This window comes from Protopterus annectens, chromosome 14.part0, assembly GCF_019279795.1.
Source record: "Protopterus annectens isolate FY-2018-M chromosome 14.part0, PAN1.0, whole genome shotgun sequence".
In the NCBI taxonomy this organism is placed as follows: Eukaryota; Metazoa; Chordata; order Ceratodontiformes; family Protopteridae; genus Protopterus; species Protopterus annectens.
The window spans coordinates 976,181,177-976,202,108 of NC_056748.1; the positions used below are offsets into that span (position 1 = coordinate 976,181,177).

General features: G+C 42.4%; 1 protein-coding gene across 1 annotated transcript in view; it reads right to left on the reverse strand.

Annotated features, from left to right (window-relative positions):
• ERCC6 (ERCC excision repair 6, chromatin remodeling factor) overlaps positions 1–20,932 on the reverse strand; it is a 1,256,800-nt gene that overhangs the window by 1,159,118 nt on the left and 76,750 nt on the right. The window contains exon 3 of the mRNA XM_044056771.1: positions 7,052–7,173. The gene's annotated coding sequence lies outside the window, so the exon portion shown is untranslated. The remainder of the gene's footprint in view (positions 1–7,051; positions 7,174–20,932) is intronic.

Consider the following 20,932-nt stretch of genomic DNA (forward strand, 5'->3'; position numbering starts at 1 on the left):
CAGTCTCCCATAAAATCATTGCTTGCCTGCATAGAGGATAAGAATGTGTTCCCCTTGCTTGTTGATGTACCACATGACAGTTGTGTTGTCTGTTAGAATCAACACCTGCCCTGGAAGAAGTAACTCCTTGAACGCCACCAATGCAAACTGGACTGCTAACATCTCCTTCATGTTGATATGTAGATGCTGTAGTCTGGCAGGCCACTTGTCTTGTATCCACTTTCCATTTAGATGAGCTCCCCAAGCAGTGTCGAGGCATCTGTCGTTAAAATCTGACTCGCCTCTGGCCGGGTCACAGAGAGTCCCTTGTTTAGGTGACATTCCTGAGCCCACCACAAGAATTCCTTTTGAAGGCAAGGTATTATGTGAATGACAGTGTCGAAATCTTGGCAGTGCTGTGTCCATACATTTTTGAGATACCATTGCAGCTTCCTCATATGCAGTTTGGCATTGGGAAGCACCAGAATACAAGATGCCATGAACCCTAATGCTTGAAGGACTGTCCTTGCAGTCAGCACGGACTGATGAGATAGTTGATGGAAATAAAGTGACAGACTCTTTTGTTTGTCCGGGGTTAAAAGGCCATCTGGGCTGCTGTATTCAGTCTCACACCCAGAAAGCACATGTCTTGAGAGGGTACTAGACTGGACTTTATTTCGTTCACAGAATACCCTAGGCATCTTAGCACTGCTATGACATATTCCAGATGCTGTAGAAGGTCTTCTCTTTCTTGAGCCAGAATCAGGCAGTCGTCCAAGTAAGGATAGATTTGAATGCCTTGAAGCCTGAAGTAAGCTATCACTGGAGCCAGAACCTTCGTGAATACTCTGGGCGCAGTAGATAAGCCAAAGGGCAATGCAGAGAACTGATAATGAAAATCTCCAGTTCGAAACCGCAGATACTTTCTGCAACTTAGCCTTATAGGCACATGAAGGTAAGCTTCCTTGAGATCCAAAGTTACCATCCAGTGATCCTTGCCCAGCAGAGGTAACAGTTGCTGTAACGTCAACATCTTGAACTTGGGAATGTCCAGATAAGTGTTGAGGATAGATAAATCCAAAATTGGTCTCCACGTGTTCCCCTTCTTTGGTACTAGGAACAGGCGAGAATAAAATCCGAAGCCCCTCTCTGATACAGGGACTGGCTGAATGGCCCCTATCTGGAGCAACTGAGAAACTTGTATGTGAGCCTCTTTTCTTTGTGGAGGAGGAACATCTGGCATGCCTTTGAAAGGGGGCATTGTGTGGAAATAAAATCTGTAACCGTGATGAATGATATCCAGCACCCATCTGTCTTGAGTGATTAAATCCCAATTTTCTTTGAAAAGAGACAATCTTCCTCCCAAGGGAGCTGCCAGACGAGAATCCACTGGCAGCTGAAAAGGCAGGTCATTGGTTCTGCTTACGAAAGGACTGACCCCTGCCCTCACCAGAAGTCTGAGCAGGTGAACTGTCTGATCTAGGCCTAAACGAACCTTGAGCCCTGCCCCTACCACGTCTAGACCTACCCCTAGACTGGGAACCATAAGCAGGATATGTCCACCCCTTAGCAGGCCAATTTCTACTAAACTTTGGAGGCTGCACCTGCAAAAATCTTTAACAGTCTGCATAGACTTAGCTTTGTCCTCCATTTTCTTTAAAACTGCTTCCACAGGCGGTCCAAACAACACATCAGACTGTAAAGGAGCATCCAAAATCCTGGCCTTAACATGCTCAGCTAAATTCTGATCCTTCAACCAGGCATGTCTGCGAAGAACAGAACTAGTAGCAGCCACCCTCGAGGAGGCCTGAACAGCATCAAAACCACACTGCAAAGAATGCTTACCCACTTGTTCAGACACATGAACCAAATCCAGCAATTCTTTACACTCAATACCTTCCGCCAAAGCATCCACCTTAGATTTCAATTGTGAAAGGAGATAATTCTGATATTTCAGCATATGAAACTGACAATTCAACGCCCTCATGGCTAAAGTGGAAGAAGTATATACTTTCTTACCCCACCTATCCAAAGCCCTTGCCTCTTTATCAGAGGGTACAGGATTTTTAACCACAGAAGCTTTAACACCTTTAGGCCCCTGAGAAACAGTTTCTGGGTCCGCCCTGGGACTCTTAAACAAATACTTATGCGCTTCGGGCACCCTATAATACCTATCAGGCTTAACAGGAGCAGGAGGCAAGGAGTCAGGGTTCAGGGAAGCCTCTGCAAAAACATCCTCCACCACATTCAACACAGGAGGAATAGCTAAGGGCCTATGCTGGGGTAAAAACAAGAATTCCCTAAGCCTTTTCCTGGAATCAGAGTAATCCTGGCCTTCCCATTTAAAGTGCTCCCTCATGGAGTGAAGAGTCTCTGAAAATGAAAAATCCTCAGGGGGAGAAGCTGTAGGAGTGGAATCATCCACATCAGAATCAGAATAAGTAGGAAACTCTTGCAAGTCTTCCACAGAAGACTCTGAAGCCTGTGAACACTGTTCAAAACTATCAAACCCCTGTTCCACCCTAGGCCTCTTGTCAGGCGGGGGCATAGAACCTCTAATCAGAGTAATCAAATCTTCTGCCATTTTAAGCATATGTTTCTTAGGCACAGAGCCCGAAATGCTAGGAGAAGCCCCCACAGAAGCTGAACTTGGCCTACCTCTAAAAGAAGCTTTGGCAACAGAAGGAGAGGCCCTAACTACCTTGGGAAGAGAGGGAAGAACAGTTACCTGAGAGGCCCCCTCAGCCTGGCCTACTTCCTGAGAGGGCACATCCTGTAAGAGTAAAGTATCTGCCTGAGACTCCATAGAGACTCCTGGCAAAACCTCTGGCTCCCCTGAGCCTCCTAAAGGACCGACGTCCGGGACAGCCGGTTCCTCACCCCTAGGCTTCACTGTTTTGTCCTTGCGCTTCTTGGATGAAGCGGCCGGAGCATCCGACGGCATATTATAATTGCAACGCTTCCCAAACACTAACCTAGCACAATCAAGCCTCCTCTTAATAGTGCGCTTGTTAAATCTAGCACAAGAGCGGCAACCAACAACGTCGTGCTCAGGCCCTAAACAAGGTATACACAATGTATGATAATCCCTATGCGGTATCTGCTTCCCACAAGAAATACAGTTATTCACTTTTTCTGACATCCGGTTAAATACTGAGGCAAGGAAAAACCAAAATGTTCCCCAACGGGGTTACTTAGCCAACTCTGTTTCGGTCTGAAACTCCGGTTTCGGAAAATCTCAGAACGCCAACCTGCACTCGCAAAATTGCTTCTGCATCGGACCATGCGGCAAAAAAGACTGAGGAAATGACGTCGGTCATGCGCATTAGTACCCTGACGTACTGGCCTTAGTCTAAGCGCCATGACCGACGTCAGCCTTATACTCTGGTATTCGGGCCGACTGGGACGCGGACTATACCCAATTGTCAGGACTGCAGCAAGGGAAGACGAAGAACATCTATCAAAACTGTCCCCCTCTGTAAACTGTGGAAGAAATTTACTGACCTTTGTTGCTTCTGGGGTTCGGTTACTCCCTTCCCCATTACCTCCATGACTCTGGTGAAGAGTCAGCATCTCCTTTTCATGTTGCCTCTGCCTCTCCTTCTCCTCAGCTTCCAGGCATCACAATTTCTCATTTTCCTCAGCCTTCAAACATTGCAGTTTCTCACTTTCCTCAGTCTCTAGATGTCTCAGTCTCTCTGCTGCCTCTATTTCCAAACACTTGGCCTCCAGCTCAAGTCTCTAACTCCAGACGGAAATTTAAATACTCTGTGGAAAGGTTGAGCTGTCCATTTTCGGAGATCTGTACATTTCCACAGCCAGTCTAGTTGTCCTCCTGGTTGCTATCCTGTGATGTAGCTGTGAATAAAACTTCAATCACTTCTGCCTTACTCAAGTTGGCATGCACCAGTCCTTTAGCCTGGCACATAGGCAACTGGCTCCTTGTCAGCTTGGCATACTCCTCTGCTGATATGCTTGCCTGCTCTCCTTGACTAACTAAGCTAACAAAATTAATATGACATGAACTCTGAATGTTCACTGCATGGCTGATTGAGAGTACAAACACATTTAACTGACCACTGTACACAGGATACAGAAATTCAATATCCACACCACTACAAGCCAAGTAATATGTGATGTGGCTAACTCACCACTGTCAACCAATTAATATGTGATGTGGATATCCCACCACTGTCCACCAATTAATATGGGACACCTTTGCACTTGCCCAGTAATCAAGGAGCCTCAATCCTCACCACTGGCAACAGTGAGGGATGTACACAATGGGAGGATTACAAGTACAGACACAGTAAAGTACAATTTCCCTTAAAAGCACACAGAGATCACAGTCAGTCTGGGGCTGGTTTCTCCCTCTTTCTCCAGGATCCCCAATATGACTCCCCACTGGCACAGCTATAGAGTTAAGATCTCAGCAGAGTGGGCAAGCTAAGACGTCCAGAACCCTCTCTGTCCAACCAGTGCTTCGTGTCCCAGCCCATGTAGCGGACACACACTTTGAGATTTGATTTATGCACAAACACACAGCTGGAAAAAGCTGGCACAGGTTTACTAGCTATGTCCCCTTCTGCCCAGACCACAAGGTAGTTATCACTGCCACCAGAACTGCTTATCAGCTACTTTAAGGCCCTTCCTAAAGGGTGACCAATCCTACTGTGTAATATTACTATTATCCATATGGTAATTGCCTGTACAGTGTCACCAAATACATATGCAAGTACTCTAACAGATTAAATATGTTTCATAAATATCAGCCACAAAGATAGTTTTAAATATATTTAGTAATAAATAATAAAAGAACAAGACAATACTCAACCAACACAGTTACTTCAGAGATCAGAAACAGAAAATATTTTAAAACAACACTGCAGGACAGTCTCAAATAAATACAGAAAACATCTAAACTAATCTTTACTATATTCTTATCTATATCTAAGAGAAATTACTGTACCCAAGTTACTAACTATTAGCAAGGCAAGTGCAGATAAGTGGATGCTCTTGCTAGGTCCAAGACAAAATGCACACAGTCTCTCTCTGATAGAGTTCTTAAATTACTATTAAACATTATTGCTGGGTCAGCTTGGATGACATCACTCTTTGTCACCTGCTTTCAGCTCCTAGGATAAACAGATATTAACAGAATTTTACCATCTCTGTGTGGGAAGTACATACCTCTCAGAAGTCTGCAGAACTTCTAAGTCGTAAAACAATAAAACACTTTTACATTTGAAACCTAGTAAGTATGTCTGTTTCAAGACAATACAAAAACTTCTAGCGCTAGACATTGTGGCTGCTGCTTAGCTAAAACTCAGAGATAACACAACACTTTAATTTCAACTTGTTTTCTTGAAGTTTTGCAAGTTACTATTAAAACATACATTTGCACAGATATTAGGTTATATACATTTCTGTTTTTTTCCAATAAGGTACACTGTGGACACATCCTTGAAGCTCAGTACATTACATTTCTGTATAAATTACATCAATATTCACAAATAACACAGTACAGTTCTGTATAAATCAAATCAATATTCACAAATGACACAGAATTATTTACAAAATTCCAGACAGCTGGGCTGGCAGTGTCACCGAGTGTCTGAGTTGCAAGCCCTTACGGCCTGTCCACCTTTTTTGATATTTGATGAGGACAGAGTGTCCTTGCATACTAATCCTTCTTTCATGCCCATGCTGGTTAATGAGTTGTCATTTAATCAGTCTATTAATTTGCCTACTTTTTTCCCCCTCTCTGGAATCTGACAGGGAGAGGGCAATGCATACCTTAGATGTGCAGAGACAGCTCAGATTTTATTTGGATAAAACTAAAGCCATCAGGAAACCTGACCAGCTATTTGTTTCCTTTCAACCTAGGTATTTAGTTTTGGCTGTTTCCAAGCAAACTATTTCCACTTGGATTTCAAAGGCAATTTCCTTTTGTTACACTTTTCATGGCAAGACCCTTCCTTCTTCTGTAAAGGGCCATTCCACTAGAGCTGTGGCTTCTTCTGGTGCTTTTTTCAAAGGATCAGATGCCAGTTCTATTCTTGAATTACCAGTTGGATGGTATCTCCACAGCTAGAGCTGGTTTTGCTGCTGCCATTCTTCATGGCTTTTTAGAGGGCTCTGCTGCTTCCTCCTACCAAGTTTCTTCTTGAGCTTTGGCACACTCCTATTTGTAAGGAATAGTTCAGCGGTGAATGTAAGGACAGAATACAGTTGTGTAAAATCTTACCATAACAGTAGATGTCCTTGCCTTCACCGCTGCAGTATTCACTCCGTCCCTCCATCCCCCTGGTCTTTTTTCCTTCTTGGATGTGCAGGTTCTCCTTGGTTTTCCTTGGGCTGCTGTTCCTACTGGGGCAATCAGTTCTGAAGATGGTATGGCTGATCATCATCTTTATGCCCTACCCTACGCAAGGAGTGTGCAGGTGATTTTCAGCATAGCTTAAAGCAACAGTAGACTTTGGTAAATGGCCGGACAGTAGGCTTCATGGCAGGGAATCCCATTTGTAAGGAATACTGCAGTTGTGAAGGCAAGGACATTTACTGTAATGGTAAGATTTTACACAACTGTACTTTATCCATGAAGACTCTAGTGGGGCTAATCTGCAGTTATATCCCTTTCCTACAGAGGCAGGATATGTTTTTCTCCATGCAACTTACCCCAGTACTTAATTTTTTCACATCCTTTCCATCAAGATTTCTTCTTCTTCTGGCATATCTGTTCAATAACATTTCATTTCTCATAAATATTACCCAGTCTCTTCCCTCTGGCATTTCAGGGACATTAGTTAATGAATATTTTTCTCTACAAGCTCTAGCTTCTAAATCTACCAACTTTTCATTGAATTCTTAATTTTGCATTCTCATTGCCACTGTCCTCCATTTTAAAGCCATACCAGATTTCTGAATTGCAGACATTTCATCTTAATTACAGTGGAATGTCACCTCAATTTCTTCCAACCTCTTGTCATTCAATCTGTTGTAGTCAGAAGTACCACTTGGCTTCATTACTACCTCATACATTGTTGTCAATTTTCAAGTATTATTTGCTTACCTTGAATCCCCAGTCACATGCTCTACTGCTCCAGGAGACTTCTTCTCTTCTCTTCTTCTGGGTTATAAACCTCTTTTTTGTTACTTTCTCTTCAAGATTTAATCATACTGAGCAATCAGGTTCTTTGAAAATAAATTATTAATTCTTATTATTTTAAACACTGGCTTTTTTCATTATTTTAACATTAAATGCAAGGCAAAACAGTTTCAGTTGTAATTACTTGGTTAATGTCATACTGGAAGTCCAGAAAATATTTAACTTTATAGCACACTGTGAGGCTCAAGTTAGTTAGAAGATTAAAAGCAACATGTGTGCGTGTGTGTGTGTGTTGGGGGGTGTAAATCTTAGACATCCACTTTATCTCTCAACCTCTCATATGCAAGATTTCTCCCTTTAGCCTGTCAATGTATACAGTTGAAGGCAAAGGCTGGCAAATGGCATAGCCTGGAAAACCCTCCTTAGGGGATGGTGTATTACACAGCAAAGATGTAGATATTTTTGAATGGCCAGTAACCCTGTATCAGGGTTAAAGAAGAACTTCTTATATTTCTGAGTACTGTGTTGGCTGCTAGCAGAAAACTGAACAGACAGCCCCAGGAAAATGTGAAAGCAATACCTCAGATCACTCTGTGCAAACGGACACAAGTTTCTAAGTCAAAGGAGAAAAGCCAACTAATAAAATGGGTTAAAGGAGGGATTTCCTATAGAATACAGTTGGTTGTAGAACCAAGTGTTATGGAGTTACAAGAAGCCACTCAGCACAATGCCACTGGAATAGAAGCATGGCTAAGCTACTAGTACTGTTATGGAGCTATAGGCAAGCATCCCAGATACAGGTTTCCTGCTACATAACCATCCAGATTCCTCTGGTGGATTTTGAGTGCACATGAAAATATGAGTCCAACATTTATAACGCACTTAGACACATATGGTACCACCTCTCCACAATATCTTTAGAAAATACCACCTCTCCACAATATCTTTAGAAAATGATTTCAACTGTCTCAGGACAGAATATGATACCACTGGGTTAAAGCAAGCTCTTTATAACTCTTGGAAAGTCAGCATCCACCTGGCAGAAAAATCCAAGAGAAGGTAGTTTTTGCTAGGCACTGCAATTTTCTTCCACATCCCACAGCTATGCTTTAGGTGAACTGGCAATTCTCTAAAATTTCCCACGGGTGCTGATGTACATGTATATCAGCATTTGTCCTATGATACGTTGTGTCCCAGTCAAAATGGGTTCTACAATTTGAATACAATGAGTCCTGGGCAAGACTCCATATCCCCACGACTCTGCACTTCATGAAACATTTAACAGTGAATGATGGAATGAATGCAAACATTTTTCAGGATAGAAGTTGACCATACTTGACTCGAGATCTGGGTAATTCATCTTATTTCACCACAGGCCTTAGACAGCTAAGGTCCCAGTTCTACAGGTACTTCTTTCCCCTCACTGACTACCTTACTTTTCAAGTAGGCTGTAAGCCATAAGTACTACATTTAGTGCAGGAAACTAGTAAATTCACTCTGGGCTAACTCAATAGGTGGGGATACTTCAGACAAAAAATGATTCAAAACATCCTGTAGGTGCATATGCAGAGGTAGTACTATAAATGCAAAACTATGGGAGACAAAAGCAGTTATCCAGATGATTTTGATGCTCCAAAAGCAGACCTGAGGGTAAACATAACCAGATAATGTTGATGTTTGTTTTCATTGTTGATATGATATCTAGTCTTGCTCTGTTATTATTAAGCATGTTACTTACTATGATAAGCTGAAGAGTTTGCCAATGTGCCTGACAGGGGCTCCTTTTCCTTCCTGCATTCCAAGAAGTCACTTTTAAATGCACGGATGCAAATAAAACCTTAGACTACTTAAGATCTCTCTCTCTCTCTCTCTCTGTTATAGATTAATAACACTTAAATGAAATTGAAGTCATTTTGTGTAACACTTATTAGCATGCCATTCCACTTCCCCTTGCTACATAGTAACAGGCTATGGCCAGTCAGTCTGATACTAAGGGAGGCAAGCAATGACACAGATTGCTTAGATGACAACAACAAATCAACAAATCTTAGTGACAGTATGCTATTTGCAAATAAATCCGTGGCCAGTGTTAACAACATGCACCATCCACAGCAATGAGCCATCTTTTGGCTTATTTTAATAAAAAGAACAAAAAAGAAACAGCAACTAAGAGCAGCAAAAATAAATAAATACATAAATAAACAAACAAGGCAGATGATCACCTGATGACTGGAGCCGAGGGTCTAAGATGGTAGGTGACATTGGTGCCTAGCAAAACCAGAGAGAGCCAAAGAACGTCTGGATTGCATTAGAACAACCACACAGTAATACAAATTGCCTTCAAAGTGTTGAAAGTGACAAATAGTGTGTTTGAGTGCATGTGTGGTTGTGTAAAACAAACTGAAAACATTGTGGGCATAATTCCCTCCCCCTGATCACAATCGGTATCAGAGGTTTCTTACATAGGAATCACTTATTTCTGCAAGATGCAGAGACAGTCTGTGTGAAAACTACTGACCAGTGTATTCACCTAATCACAGTTAAATGAACATTTATATCGCGTTTCAAGGGCAGTGTGCGTGTGCGTGTTTGTGTTTGTGTTTGTGTTTGTGTTTGTGTGTGTGTGTGTGTGTGTGTGTGTGTGTGTGTGTGTGTGTGTGTGTGTGTGTGTGTGTGTGTAATTCTCTAACTCAATCACAGTCAAAATCTGAAATGAACCCTATTAGAAAGTTATTAGTATGTGTGTGGGGGGTTGAAGAGGTAGTATAAATGTAAACGTGTATAACCACTAAATTTACCACTTCACAGTTTAAATGATAACTCATCTGGTATGTCAGGGCTGCTCATTCATGCAAAACATACAAATTCATTACTGAGACCACAATTGCTTTTACTTGACTACAAACAATGATGACAAGTGTATTCAGACAGAAAGTGCTTATTTTTGGGATGGTGCTGAGTAGGTCTACTTAATCACTTTCACAAACAATCAATCTGTCTTGTTGGGTACACTGTATTAGGTATTCAAAATAATACATAAGTAAATCCAACTTTTATCTATAGGCAGGTGATACTGCCTCATCAGAGTAAAGGGAGCTGTAACCTGTTATTCTAATATGCAGCATGAAAGCAAACTATTTTGCAAAATTTTATCAATAAAACAAAGAAAATCAACTCATACTCAAACTGTAATTTTGAAAGTTAACCTACTGCAAATATCATTAGATTCGGTTCACAAAAGCATCTATAATTTCCTTTTTCTCAAAGGGACAAAGACATAAAATGATAAAGACAGGAAGGCATAGCCTTGCCTTGTTGCTCAACTCAAATATCCATATGCAGTAGCATTGCATTTCATATTTGTCTTTGCTTATTAGTTCCCTGTGCACAAAGTATGTTTTTTTTTTTTGGGGGGGTGGGCACTTTTTCTTCCCCCTGCCTGCTGAACATCAGCCCTTCTTCAGCTAACTGGCCCATGTGTTTCCCTTTCACTGAAGCAAGAACCAGCTTCGATATGCCAACATTAGAGCAGCTTAACAAGGGTTTTTCCAGTTAGGTTCCTGAAATACCTCACACAGAGTTTTCTCTAGAAGGACATGCAATGGGTATAGCACAGGATTGTCACTCACATTTTCTGATTATGTATTTTGGCTGTATCTCCTCTCCTAGTGTGATGGTTTCACTATACAATGGAAGTACAATGAGGCATGGCCTAGGAAGAATATCCATCTTTAGCCCTATGCAGGACAATCTTCAAGCCAGTCTGCATCCCCAATTGGATAGGCTCTGCATATCTCGACTTCTGCAAGAACTTGCTGAGAAACCCTCATACTATCAATGCAACCCCTCCCAGGATAGGCACACCCATTCTCTACTGCCTGTGCTGATATAATCCCAAGTCTCTAACTGAACTTGGATCACACAGACCATAGGTCAGGGCTTTATCCTTCTGTGCCACTGGTGAGTCACAACCTTAGTACAGTTAATAATCAACTATCCAAAGTCATTGTCTCAAAATTTTTATGACAGAATCATGCATTATTTCACAGTTATATATATAGTTATATATAGTTATATATTTCACAGCCTATATATTGATAAGAAATTCCAATAAGTCAAAACATCTGCTGACTGAGCCATACTACCAAGCTAAATTAAACTCAGTTTGCATCGGTATGGGCATTTAATTTTTTTATGAGTGGAAAATGCAATAACCTATACTGAACTGACATTACAAAGGAAGTAAAAATCATACACATTTCTCCATAAAAAATGGTTTGGATCTGGAAAGTTGCTACCACAAACACAAATCCCTGCAGTGACAAAAACTAACTGGCCAAGACATATTCAACATCACGTTTCCTGTTATGCCCTGGGCATTAATGGGCTTTAATGACATTTTTATGTACTATATGTGATTCGAAGTTCATGTACACTTCTCTCAGGACAACTGTCAACGACTGATTAAGAAGTTGATTCTTCTAGAAAGGAAAGCATCAGCATTTCACTGTCAGAGCTTGCCAAATTTCATCACATTTGAATTCTACTGGAGTAGATATACAAAGCTTGTATGTTGTAAGAAATTAAATATATGTGCAAAACGCATATGTAATGATTTGGCACTGCTTGAGGAGAAGAAAAAAATCATACATATTTATCCAGAACAGTTACTTTTTCTATCACTGGGAAGGCGCTGGCATCAAAACTCAATACACAGCCAGTGGCAATATGGCTGGGGTTCATAGATTAGTACTAGGCTAACTGCCCTTACGAACCATTTTAAGCCTAGCCAATTATCCCTTGTGCTGGGTGAACTCAGCACTGATTTGAATTTAAATCCTTTATAATTAAATGGTAGTAAGCAAGTGTCCAAGCATAATTCCTTCAAGATTTTACTAATTAATGTTAGAAAGAACTCAACATATGGCCTCTTATATGATGGTACCAAATGCATGGCTTTAGACATTTAATAATGATAGTCCAAGGAGGATGCAATACACTGTTTCTATCAAGGATGAATACATGTCTTCAATTCAGGGGGTGGAATCAATACATATCCAGATTGCATGTAGTAAGCTGGCATTACAACAGACGTAATATTGTATCTATTCCTCAAAAACAGTGACCATTTCTGCCATAAGAAGGATACCATTACCAAAAATTCTAATACTGACCACAGCTATATGGTAAAGTATTGTTGAGCAATTTTTTTGTTTTTAGGTTTTCACCTGATGGCTCTCTACCTGTCCCCAATTGACCCTAGTAGGATGACGGCCAGGCAGTCCCAGGCTGGGTAAGAACCCTATGTCCCATTTGCTCCTGCTCATGAATCTCAATCAATTCTCCATTCTTTGGTGAGAGGTGGGTGATAAAGAGTGGGTGGCTATCTGGTCCAGCAGGCAGCCTGCCCCTCTCCCACTGGGAGCACACCTTCCTCCCTGGCAGCTCTTCCCAGATCCACTACTGCTATATCTCAAGGGAAGACTGTCATTACTCTGAGGTCCAATTAGCTTATGAATGCATATGCATTCTGACAGTGCTGGCTCAATAGGTTCAAACTCCACTAGGAGTAACACCTAGTTCTCCAGCTAAGTATCAACTGTCTGGTGAGCCAAAACTGACTCTTTCTCCTTCTAGAATAGGTGAGCCAGTAACGGATGCTCACTGACATCCTCTACAACCAGTTCCTAGTGGAAACATCAGCACTGAGCTGCATTTAAATTCTTCATGGCAATCTTAAGCACATTTTATAGCAGAACATCCAAATAAAATTCTCTGAAAGTTACTAAAATTACCAAGGGGGATTTGAGAGATGGTACAAGTCCTGAATGCATGCTTTTACAGCAACTTTACATCCATAAACTGGCATCTTGCAGATACTGCTTCAATTAGAGTTTGGGTATGTAACTTTTTTTTTTTAAGTTGAAGAATGCAATAACTGTCAGATTACATCTGGGCTGAACTACTACTACATAAGAATCAATCACTGTACGTTTTTATTATGAGAAAGCCCTCAAACTAAATGCACCTTCATATTAAGGCCACAACCACAAAGGGAGTGTTTTTAACAAAGCTATGTTTATTTTGTTAACACAGGCTCTAAACTGAATAACTAAATACATTTTTTTTTGGGGGGGGGGGGCAAGAAGTTACACAGAGTATAGCTACCTGCATAAAGGTGCTTTTATGAATGAACATATGGGTGTGTGGATAAATGAGTTTATGAATTAGACAATGCTGTGTGGGCACATGGATAAATGTGTTATATCAGTTAATGAATGCAATCATATCTCATCAGATGTGAATAACAGAATGTCTGTGCAGAGGCTAACACTGCAATGACAAGCCAGTGACCAAATCTAGCTAAATTGAAAAGGAACATGAAGCAATGTGTGAGCTCCTCAAGTCCAGATTAAAAAAATGCAAGCAACATTAAGCTGATCTTTGTAGCACTTAGTATAGGATACTAATAGGAGATCCAGGCCAGGAAACTATGAGGACATGCTGTAGTTGTCATGCAGTCCACAGTATCTGGGCTGTCACTAACCTTTGTTTACAAGTCAGATTCAGGGATGCTTTGAGAGCTGCTGCACAAAAGGGCATTTTTATTACAGGATATTAATTGATTCACCCATGTTTAATTAAATTTGGTCTTTAATTAAATTCACAAATGAAACTTTGCTTTTTGAAGATAAACTGCATATTTCGCCATAAAAATCTTTTCTGCAACTGAAATTATACAAGCCCCTTCCCACAATACAGACTCCAATGCAAAGCTGTGCATTATATAAAACTAAAGTTGTGTCTAACTTTAAAGCTAAAAACACAACAGTGCATTCTACAGCAGCGTGTTGTGACATTTTCCTGAAAAAAAATTATAATAGAAAATGTACGTGTATGGCCCTACATAAGGAGCTACCAGCAAGCTTACAAAGACCTTGAACTGGTCAGTTATGTGCCACATGATTCACAAACATAAAATGGTCATGTTTTAACTCTCAAACTTGTTAAAGTATGACACTCATGCCTCTGGTGTGCTTTTATGACATGAGAATTAAAAATACTTCAAAAAACTGAATTTGAAATTATATAGCAAAAAAAAAAGAAGAAAAAGAAACTGCAGAATTTACAAGGACATATCAACATACACATACTAGAGCTGCATTAGCCCCCTTTACTAGTTAATGCAGTCTGATATATAAAGCTGAGCTATCCTTTATGTATGTGTGACTGTTTCACATTGATGTGGTACAATCAAACATATAAAAATGAGATTATGTGATGTGTAAATTAACAAACATATGAAAAATAAGACAACTGAGATACATATGTGATAAGATATATAACAATTCAGCAGAAATTATCAATGCAAGGTCCCACTATATTAAGGAGTCTGCCTGGCAGAGAGGGAAAGAGCCCTTACTGTGACCCAGGCATCTGCTGTTTGACTAATGTCCCTGGCACTGCAGAAGCCAGGCAGGGAGGGACAGGAGTGAAGAGGCCTGGCCAGCTTACCTCTCCAGAGGATTGTGGTTGCTCTGCAATTTCACTGGAGAAAAAAAAACTCTCCTGTGCTTGAGGGAAGGTGTAGAGCTGTTTTCTGGCAATTCCCCTTGCAAATGTGAGAGATGACCAGTGAGGACAGCCCGCTGCATGCCCCTTCAGCTAAGTGAGCTAAGTGTCTGTGTATGTAGGTATGGCTTAAGCAGAAAATCCTCAAAGCATCCCTGATGGCTGTTTGAATGGGCCTATCTTGGGTGACACACACCACAGTGATGGAGAAAAAATATTAAGAGGCCTGATACTATAAGAAAAAGAGCTTTGTGTGTGATAGCGTTATCCAGGGGATGTACAGCAGCATAGCCATGAGTCATTCAGGTACTGCCTAACTGTTTCAGAGGGAAAGCAAAAACAATTCCACATCTTGGAGATGTAATAAAATAAATACACATAAATAAATGTAATTTGAGCACAGAGCATCCCCAGCAGTGTTATTTGATTTTATGTGAGGAGTAGTAGTTTATCCTTTGAGAGTAAGGCTCTAGCAGAGAGTATTACCAAAGAGTACTCTTTAACATTATACAATTATCCGTTTTGTAAAAAGATTAGCCCCCGGATTCTCAAAAGCTTGCATGGCGTGCAAGATCGATGCAGGAGCTCAAGCAGGCAATATGTCTGCCGTGCAATCAAGGAACAGCCGGCAGGGAGCGTGCACGAGAGCTCCTGCACTAATCCTGCACGGACGAAGCACTTGTATGCAAATCACCCCATTTGCAGGAGAAATCCATGCAAATGAGGTGAACTTGCGATCCAGGAAGCTTGCGACCGTCCATGCAGGACTACTGCAATTAGCAGAAACTCAAATAAAGGCTGCATATCATGTAGTAAGCATGCCAATGGCCAAGTATAAGGCCACTGACATTGCAAGCAGTACAAAAATTTTTAAAAATCAACTTTTAATTGTCATTAGCTGATCTCGACTGTTTAAGTGTAGGGCAGCGGCGCGCAAATGGGATCAGGGGGAAATAACAAAATGAACCTAAAGTAAGCATTCTAACTAAAATCACTATTCTGCCATGCAAGTCAATGGCAGGCAGAAGACAACCTGGCCAGTGAGTAGTGGTTGCTAAGGGGAGAGGCTCAGTGCGAGACATGTAATAATACATTAGCAGGCAATCCTATGCAAATAAAGAGAAGGATAGTGAATCCCAGTTTTCCCCAGGATGTGACGCAGGTCCCGACAGTGTAAGAGTAGGAATAGCTGGGTGCAAGGCTAGGAGGTAGGTGACATCATGGGGGGGGTGTCAGGCATACTGTAAGCGGATTGGAGCCCTGTGGCTTGGGGTTGCTCCTAGCTAAGCTAGGGGTGTGTCTAAACCTGCCTAGCAGTCTTTACAAAGCCTAAGCGGGTTTACGCACCACGCACCATGCGCACCAGGTCATACAGGATGAAAAAAGAGGTTAAACCAGGAAATATCAGCAGTGTGCACATCTGAGCACTGTTTGCGAGGTGCGCCCACTGGCTTAAACAGGAAGGCAATGGAAAGGGAAAACAGCAGTAGGAAGGTAATCAAGGAGAACTAGCTTAGCTGGCAGGTGAAATGCATCAGAATCAGCCAATTATACTGGCAGCAGACCAGCCCAGCCCAAAACATTACTATAAACTATGCAAACACCTTCCCCTCTGGTTTTTCCCACACTCTACACCACCGGTGTATACAAGCGGGGAAATTTTAACTAACAAACCTACAAAATGAGAAGGGCTGCAGCAGGCAACATAGAACAACATTTGCAAGAGGCTGAGGGTGGTGAGGATTTGAATGCTGCCGAACAACCCACAGTGAGGAGGCGGAGAAGAGTGTACAGACCCACGGTAACTTACCAGGGGCTACATGAGCTGGAGATAGTGGAACGCTATAGGGTAGACAGAGACCTCCTAGAGCAATGTGTTGAGCTGTGCCGGCCACACCTGTCACACCAAACTGACCGAGGGAAACCCATCCCAGTGGATACCAAGGTATGTGTAGGCCTAGGTATACCAGCCACAGGTACCTCCCAAAGCACAAAGTACAGCTGAGTACACTTATCATAAATGTAGATGTTTGAGTGTACTCACTGTTGCAGTCATCACATTTGGGTTATCTGCCTGCAGGTAGCCCTCAGCCGGCCTGAATACCAGAGTCCTGGGATTTCTGCATTGGATGCTGTCGCTTCTTCCATGACGTCAGGTCGTTAGGAGTATAAAACATGCAGCCGACGCCATTACATCAGTTTTTCTTGCCCCAGATGTCAGGTGCCCCCAAAATAGGAAGCAATTATATGGTGTGGAACACCCCCAGCAAAAAGCAAATACACATAGTATAAGATATGCCAAACCAAAAAGGATAGGTGAAAGCAAAGACAATCAGGGGGCTGGAGGGAGGGTAACCAGGTCTGCAACAGTGAATACACTCGAAAACCTACACTTATAGTAAGTGTACACAACTGTACTATGTTCTTTATGTTTCACTTTTGCAGTCATCACATTTGGGTTGATTCCCAAAGCTAAGGAAGGGTGGAGGTAGATTAGGAAGCATCAGGACTGGCAATCAGGCCCTGTAAAACTGCTGTGGCAAATCCAGCTCTGGATTTAGAAAAGACAGGCAAGTGGTAATGCTTGGTGAAAGTGTGTACGCAGCTCCAGGTTGCAGCTTCCAGGATGTCCCTGGTAGGGACTCCTCTGAGAAATGCAGTAGCGGCAGATGTAGCCCTAGTGAAATGTGTTCTTATCCCCTGTGGAGTAGGTTTTCCATGGAGGTGTAGCAGAAATGGATGCAGTGTGCTATCCATTTAGAAATGGTTTTCTTTGAAATGACCTTCCACTTTGCCCCTGCAGCAAAGCTGACTAGCAGCTGGTAAGACATTCTGAGAGGTTTAGTCCTGTCCAAATAGAATCTAAGCTGTCTGTGCACGTCTAGAGAATGCAGTATCCTTTCCCCTTTATTTTGAGGATTAGGGAAAAAAGTAGGCAAATTAATGGACTGGTTTAAAGCCACACTAAACACCACCTTGGGCATAAAAGATGGGTTAGTCCTGAAGGAAACCCTGTCCGCATGGAAGATAATAAAGGGTTCCACTGCCATAAGGGCATGCAGTTCATACACTCTTCTTGCTGAAGTGATGGCTAGAAGTAAAGCTGTTTTCCATGAGAGGAACTTCAACTCTGCTGTAGTAGCCGGTTCAAAGGGGGGGGGGGGTGTAAGTTTTTCCAATACAAAGTTAAGGTCCCAGGCTGGAGTGGGAGCTCTCCTGAGGGGGTCTTAAATTTTTGGCCACATTAAGGAACTGTTTTACCAGAGGATGAGAGAAGAGGGGTGGCTCAGTATTATAATGAGCTGAGATGGCAGAGGCATGAATCTTAATTGAAGAGAAGGATAGGCCCTTGTGGAGCATTTCTGTTAAGTAATCCAGTATATGAGGTAAGCTGGGCACAACTGTGCCCATCCCTTGAGACTGGCTCCAGGAACAGTATCTTTTCCACTTTTCTGAATAGGATTTTCTAGTATTAGGCTTCCTTGCCTCAATAATGACATCCAGCACCTGCTTACTGAGGGTTGCTAGAGGTGAGTTCAGGGGATTAGCCAGGCTGCATGGTTCAGGGTCTGAAGCTGAGGGTGCATAATTTGGCCCCCCTGCTGGGACCACAGGGAAGGGGTATGAGGTAGGTGCCATGGTTGTAGCAAAAGAGGATACCAGCGCTGGCATGGCCAGTCTGGTGCAATCAGGATTATCCTTGGCTTGTCCTGTTTGATCTTTAACAGAACCTTCGAAAGGACAGGCAGAGGGGGAAAAGCATAAACTGAGAGGCTTTCCCAGGAAAAGGATAGGGCATTCACCTTCCAAGCTAGGCTGTGGGGAGTTCTGGTGCAGTATTTGTTCAACTGATAGTTCTGAGGGGAGGCAAATAGGTCCATCTCTGGTGTCCCCCATCTGTTCTCCAAAAGCTTCAATATTTTGGGTTCCAGTTTCCATTCGTGTGGGTCCATGAGATTTCTGCTGAAGTCATCTGCCAGTGAATTTAGTTTGCCTGGCAGGAATTCAGCTTGTAGGTGCACTTGGTTGCTCAAGGCTGTGTTCCACAGTGCCATGGCTAGTCTGCAGAGTGGGTAGTAATGTGTTCCCCCCTGCTTGTTTATGTACCACATAACTGTGGTGCTGTCTGTCTTTACCAATAGTTGTCCTGGAAGAATAAGGCCTTTGAAGGCTGTCAGAGCATTCTGTACAGCTAACATTTCTTTATGAGTAATATGCAGGTGCATCTGCTTTGGGTTCCATTTGCCCTGAATGCACTGTCCTGCCATGTGAGACCCCATGCATAGTCTGATGCGTATGTTGTTAGGGTTTGGGCGGCAGGGGGTGGAGTGAAAGCAAGTTCCTTGCTGTGGTTGCAGGCCTCTGCCCACCAAAGGAACTCTGCCCTTAGACACGGAATGATAGGAATTATTGTTTCCAGGTCCTGAGAATGTTGACACCATAGACTTTTTAGATACCATTGAAGTTTCCTCATATGCAGTCCTGCATATGGAATTAACAGAATGCAAGAGGCCATGAACCCCAGAGCTTGCAGTATTTTCCTTGCAGATAGCTGGGTTTATGTGGCCAATAGGTTGAAGTAAGTTGTCAAATAAATTTGTTTCTCTGGAGTGAGGAATGCCAACTGAGAAGTTGTGTTCAAGCTTACTCCCAGGAATACAATCTGTTGGCAGAGTAATAGGTTTGATTTCTTTTCGTTGATGGTATACCCCAGTGAAGTTAGAAGTCTCTCTACAAATGCCAGGTGCTGAATTAGCAAGTCCTGACTTTCTGCCTGAATCAAGTATGGGTAAATCTGAATACTTCCCTGTCTGCAAAAAGCAATGGCTGGAGCTAGGCATTTTGTGAATACGCTGGGCGCAGTAGATAAGCCAAAGGGAAGTGCAGAGAACTGATAGTGCATAGAGCCTGCCCTGAAACAAAGGTGTTTCCTGCAAGATATGGGGATGTGCAGGTAAGCTTCTTTTAAGTCTAGGGTTGCCAGCTAGGCATCCCTGGCTAGCATAGGAAGCAGCTGTTGAAGACTTAGCATTTTGAATTTTGGAACCACCAGAAAGGTGTTGAGAACAGATAACTTCAGGATAGGATGCCAGGAGTTTTCTTTTTTGGGAACCAGGAACAGACTTGAATAAAAGCCTTGTCCCCTTTGTTCTGCTGGGACAGGCTGAATAGCCTTGATGCTGAGGAGTTAAAGTACTTGCTTTTGGGCCTCCACCCACTGGTTTGGGGGGAGGTCTGGCCATCCACTTAGGGTTGGGAGTGAGTGGAAGTGGAATCTGTATCCTAGGGAAACAATGTTTAAAACCCATTTGTCTTGGGTAATGTATTCCCAATTTTTTGTATGCAGGTCCTCCTAAAAGTGCAAGTACCTGAGCAAGACTTGGGGGAGTTAAGGATAAGTCACTGTGCAAGTTTACCATAGGGGGTTGGCTTACTACTCCCTGTTTTGAACGTAGGAGCACCCCGCTGCTTAGATCTGTGCATAACCTGAGACTGAAGTGTTGGGGGTCTGTTGCTCCTAGGTTTAGACTGAGAAGGCCTGGAAGGGACCAGTTGTTTGCAGGCCGATGCCGACTGACTCTAGGTGGCTGTACTTGTAAGAAATCTTTAACAGTTTGCATAGATTTAGCTTTCGCCTCCATCCTTTTGAGAACGTCTGCTTTATTGCTAAATAGGTGCTCTTGGTTTAAGGGTGCATCCAGTAATTTTGCTTTGACATGATCTGGCAAGTTTTGTTCCTTAAGCCAAGCATGTCTTCTAAGAACAGACCCACTGACAGCAGCCCTACAAGATGCTTCTAAAGCATCAAAACCACACTGCAAAGTATATTTACCAACTTGGTCAGCAGAATGCATTGTAAATCTTTGTGTTCTGCACAGTCAGGAATCAACATCATTTTCTGTTTAATTAGTCCCATAATATGCCGCTGATACTTTAACATATGAAGCTGGCAATTTAAAGCCCTAATAGCCAGAGTAGCAGAGGTATATACCTTCTTACCCTGTCTAAAGCCCTAGAATCCCTGTCAGAAGGGGTAGGATTCTTGGCAGTAGAAGCCTTAATGCATTTTAGTCCTTGGGAAATGGTCTGTGGATCTGCAGTAGGATTCTCGAAAAGGAATTTGTGCGAGTCAGGTACTCTATAGTACCTATCAGGTTTCCTGGGAGCTGGAGGCAAAGTATCCAGTATAAGGCTGGATTCCATGAAAACATCATATACAATCTCCAGAACAGAAGGGATACCTAGAGGTCTGTGCTGAGGCAGGTTTAAAAA